Source organism: Silene latifolia, chromosome 9 (assembly GCF_048544455.1).
Source record: "Silene latifolia isolate original U9 population chromosome 9, ASM4854445v1, whole genome shotgun sequence".
Classification (NCBI taxonomy): domain Eukaryota; kingdom Viridiplantae; phylum Streptophyta; class Magnoliopsida; order Caryophyllales; family Caryophyllaceae; genus Silene; species Silene latifolia.
Window position 1 is genome coordinate 208,123,532 of NC_133534.1, and position 6,000 is coordinate 208,129,531.

The following is a 6,000-nucleotide window of genomic DNA, read 5'->3' on the forward strand; positions in this document are numbered from 1 at the left end:
TGCCAAAAATGGGCCAAATGGTTTAGAGTTTTAGGATGCAAAATACACCATTAAAAAAAATAAGACTAATAAGGGAAAATGCGAAAACAGGGAAGGGGTAAGGCAAAGCTATATTTGACGGGTTTTGTACGGGTTAACGTAATCGGGACGAGTACGATGTTCCAAGGCATCAAGACGATCAAATGAGCTCCACAAAAGTGTAGCTTGAGCTTGAAGGCTTCTCTCAAACTTAAGAACTTTCAAGGACAAAACCTTTGTCGCCTCCAAACTAAGAGATTGACCGGCCTTCATTGCTTTTCCGTCCATGACCAACGCACCCCCTTCACTAGTAAGGTAAGAGAGACGATGACCGTGTTGGAACACTTCCTCACGAATTGCCACCAAATCCCTCTCAAAACCCGTAAGCCTCTTATCAACCCCGTCCATCCACGCATAAACCCGAGCACTATCCAAGCCACCGTCCGAAGACCGTGATGGTCCAACCCGAGACATGGCCGTAGCTAATGCCGTGGTTTGCTCCTCAACCTTAGCCATCAAAGATCCCATAAAAGCATCCAATTTGGCTTCCATAGCCACCAATCCAACATCACTAATGTTCTTTTCAACATTCTTAGCAAAGACCAATTCAGGTCCTTTAAACCCGATACCCATCAACTTAATCACACGATCACACATGCCATCTTTTGCACTCACACCGTAACTCTCTCGACCTATAACTCTCTTAATCTCCAACAACCTTGATATCCACATCCCATATGGAAGATCGAGAGTAGTGCTATGTTTCTCCTTGGTAACGATTATGCTTGTTTGAATTATATGATTAAAACACAAGACTCGCCAAATTAACTTTTCGACCCTCCAACCAAGAATACACAATGATAGCCTCATAACTTGACACTTTATCCCATCCACCCCTTCTCGGCACAATATTGCTACCTTTCGAACTTGATTTTTGCCAAGAGAGGACGGACCACAATATTGCTACCTTTCGAACCAACCTCATCAAAGTACCTTTTAATGACAAATTGCTTGTCATCATCAATATTAGACCATTCCAAACTTGGATCAATATCAATTCCATCATGAGGAATTTTAAAAGCCGAACAAAAATCGTCAATAGTGACGGTGACATCGACACTGTTCACGACCATATGCAATACACCATTCTTAATTTTGACCGAAGCAAAGAATTGTATAACCTCAACCGGGTAAGTAGAACCCAAAAACCGACTCACATCACCCCAACCTTGAAAATCAAGAAAATCGACAAATAACTTAAGAGACGGAATTTGGGGGAACCAAGATTTAGGGTAATACCTTCCTCCATGAATTGAGTATTGCAAAACCCAAGAAACAAGGATGCTTTCCCCTCTGGTCATCCGAACCCGGTTCAATCCGGCTTTAGTCGTGCTTTTCGAAGCCTCCCGAAACAGAGTCCTCGATTTCCCATCCCGAACAACTACTTCGGGTTCACTAGCTTCCTCAACATCATCTACTACCATCTTATTTTTTCCTTTATTGAGCCGACGCCTTTTACCTTCGAAAACCGCATCATCCCGACCACAAAACAGAGGAGGTGATGGTTGTGGGTTTGGTGAAGTAAAGGTAGAGGAATTATGGTGATGAGACGGTGGTTGTTGTGGTTGATTGCATGGTTTTTGTTGGTGGTTGTTGCGGGTTGAAGATCGTGTAGTTGCATGTGGGGGTGTCATGGTGAAAGGTTGAAGATGATGATGATTATGGAGATTGTGTGAGGATTTGGTAAAGAGAAAGTAAAAGCAAGTGGGGTGGTGTATCCAATGTTACATGCTTAGGGGTAAATATAGGGTAGGAGTCTAGGTTGAGAAGAGTCTAGATTTAGGTAAAAAGTGGTTGTTTGATTAAATATGGTAAGTAAATAATATAGGATTTGGGATAAAATTGTTAGACGAGATATTGTATTGAGATATAAGAAGGATTTTGATAAGATTTGGAAAATAAAATAATATGGTATATCTCAATTTTGGTAAAAGATTAAGTTTGTATGCCACACAAATTCTTAAATACAAATAGAGTATATACGACAAATAAGTTTCTATAAACGCAAATATTCATGTAACGCAATATACGGACACAGTCATATAATCTTATCTTTACTAATGAATTATTGAGAGATTAAACATATATAGAAGCTTAGGTACCACCGATTAAACCAATTTCCAACCGTAAAGTCTCAAAACGTTCTCTAGCTAATGATTTTGTCAAAATGTCCGCCCATTGTTTCTCAGTACTACAAATATCAAGTTTTATATTCCCTTTCTCAACATGGTCTCGTATAAAATGGTGTCTAATTTCAATGTGTTTGGTACGCGAGTGCTGTTCGGATTTTTTGGAAATAATAATAGCACTCGTATTATCACACAAAATAGGAATACAACCTATGTAAACACCATAATCACATAGTTGTTGCTTAAGCCAAAATAATTGAGTACATACCAGTCCTGCTGCAATATATTCAGCTTCTGTTGTTGAAAGGGCAACTGAATTCTGCTTCTTTGAACCCCACGTGATAATACAAGGTCCAACGAACGTGGCAACACCTGACGTACTTTTCCTGTCTAGGGAACATCCTGCGTAATCAGCATCTGAATATCCGACAAGGTCGAAATTGCATTCCATCGGATACCATAAATAGAGTTTGGATGTTCCAATAAGATATCGTAAAATTCTTTTTACGGCCGTCATATGGGATTCTTTGGGAGATGATTGATATCTAGCACAAACGCATGCGCTGAACATAATATCTAGTCTACTTGCAGTTAAATATAGCAATGACCCAATCATTCCTCGGTAAGTTGTTTCATCAACTGACTTACCGTCTTCATCTAAGGTTAATTTCTTGTCTGCGACCATCGGAGTAGGCATAGCATGGGAATTTTCCATTTCGAACTTTCGAATTAATTCCTTAATATATTTCTGTTGATGAATTGTGATGCCTTCCTCGGTTTGTTGAATTTGCAGACCTAAGAAGAATTTCAATTCTCCCATCATACTCATCTCGAATTCGGAAGTCATCAACTCCGAAAAATACTTGCATAGACCACGGTTGGTTGATCGAAAAATAATATCGTCTACGTAGATTTGAGCAACCAAAAGGTCAGTACCCTCGGATTTTAAGAAAGGGTTTTATCAATAGATCCTGATGCACAAAAAACATGGATATGCAATAAACAAAAATGCTCAATACATTTCTGAACCGTCAAATTCGTGCAGCTAGTTTCAAAGATAAATATCTCAAAATCTATGACTCGTTTTGCGCTCAAATCAATTGGAAATGAAAGTTCGTGTTGTTAGCTTTCCAACAAGTGGTCTTTTGCGTGATTCGATTGTGTAACGAAAGAGATATGCCTGTTTTAAATTCAGCTGTCGAAATCCTACGGGAATGCAAATTAACTCGGATATAGCTCACGCTACAAGCTAAGGGAATGAGATCAAAAGATTATATGATGCTGCTACTTTATTATATCATTTAGTTGTTATTTCCTCTTACAATTGTGTTATCTTTTAGTTATCTTATTTAACAAGAATAAGATCTTTTAGAAGATCATTTGAATAACCTAGAATATTCTAATCAAGCCTATATAAGGCGAGATGTGCTGCTGTATTTTTCAGATTTGAGATTATGAAATTGATGTTTAATATAAACACAAAAACCGTTACATGCTTTTGATCTTCCCGATTAGTTTGTATACAAAATTCGATATTGTACTTCGAATCGACGTTTGAGGATTGGGCTCCAATCTCATCGTTATTAGCTGCGATTTCAGGTCAAAATTCAAGGCTAAATATCCCTTTTTATTTCGTTATTTCTTCGTTACATTGTTGCTGTATTTTAATCATCAAAAACACACAAAAAACAACAACAAATTGTTCATTTCATTTATGGATCTTAATGCTCGTGAATCGAACAGCCATAACGACTGTACAATCTTTTCTTTTCCGCTGCACAAGTGATATAAAACGTGGACGCAATTAACAAATTAAATGTGATGATTTAAGAGTCGAATTTCAGCAACTAACAAAAACAGAATAGCGAAAACAAAAGGCTTGTTTTTGTGATTTTATGACGCAATAACCGCAGCAATACTAACGAAACAACGGGTGAACAGTAACGGATGAATAGTGACGGGTGAACAGTAATGATGAATAGTATGACGATGAATAGTAAAACGAATGAACAATACAATCACGAAACAGGAAAGGGATATTTAGCCTTGAATTTCGACCTGAAATCGCAGCTAATAACGATGAGATTGGAGCCCAATCCTCAAACGCCAATTCAAAGTACAATCTCGAATTTTGCATACAAACTGATCGGGATGATCAAAAGCTTGCAACGGGTTTTTGTGTTTATATTAAACATCAATTTCATAATCTCAAATCTGAAAAATACAGCAGCACATCTCGCCTTATATGGGCTTGATTAGAATATTCTAGGTTATTCAAATGATCTTCTAAAAGATCTTATTCTTGTTAAATAAGATAACTAAAGGATAACATAATTTTAAGAAGAAATAACAACTAAATTATATAATAAAGTAGCAGCAGCATATAATCTTTTGATCTCATTCCCTTAGCTTGTAGCGTGAGCTATATCCGAGTTAATTTGCATTCCCGTAGGATTTCGACAGCTGAATTTAAAACAGGCATATCTCTTTCGTTACACAACCGAATCACGCATAAGACCACTTGTTGGAAAGCTAACAACATGAACTTTCATTTCCAGTTTATTTCAGCGCAAAACAAGTCATAGATTTTGAGGTATTCATCTTTGAAACTAGCTGCACGAATTTGACGGTTCATAAATGTATTGACCATTTTTGTTATTGCATATCCATGTTTTTTGTGCATCAGATCCTCTCTTAAATCCACTGTCAAGTAGAAACTTTGATAATCTGTCATAACCGGCCCTTGGTGCTTGCTTCAATCCATACAGGGCTTTGTCTAATTTAAAGACGTGGTCTTCAAATTTGTTGTTCTTAAATCCAGGAGGTTGTTCTACGAAGACTTCTTCTTGTAGATACCCATTTAGAAATGCTATCTTGACATCCATTTGTAAGAGTTTCATTCCCTTATGAGCTGCGAATGCTATCAAAAGTCTAATAGCTTCAAGACGAGCAACAGGTGCAAAGGTCTCGTCATAATCTATTCCCTCTTGTTGATTATACCCTTGTACCACCATTCTTGCCTTATTTCGAACTATGACCCCGACATCATCTAATTTATTTCTGAACACCCATCTGGTTCCAATTACAGATCGATCTTTGGGTCTAGGAAATAAGCGCCAAACTTTGTTCCGTTCAAATTGTTGAAGCTCTTCTTGCATAGCTATTATCCAATCTTATTCTGCGAGAGCTTTCTTAATATTTGTTGGTTCGATCGTAGATAGGAATGAATAGAACGAACAGAAATTGCTCAAAGATCGTCTCGTTTGAACTCCCTTCTTAATATTGCCGAGAATATTATCCATTGGATGTGAACTCTTGTATTTCCACTTGGTTGAAGTACTTGGTTCTTCATTGTTTGAACTTGACCCATCATTATTTGGCTCAGAATTTGAGGACGTTCCCCCTGAATCCAATCCTGGTGTTGTAGTAGAGTCGGGTATAACTTCGGACTCATCACCTTGATTTGGATTCAATTTTATAGTAACATCACCTATAACATTAGTTTGGGAGTCCTCTTCTTGAGACAATGTTATAGTATCATCAACTATAACTTTAGTTTTCTCCTTTTTATCTTTAGAAGAATGATCAAGCTCATCATTAATTCCTTCAATCTCATTGTCCTCAGTTTCCAATTCTGGGGGATCGTCTCTGGAAAGACGAAAGTCAGGTTCATCCATATCTTCTTCCTCATCCTGTAAGGGCTTATCGAATACATTATCTTCATCAAAAATAACATGAATACTTTCTTCAATGCAAAGTGTTCTTTTATTAAAAACTTTTTAAGCTTTGCTAT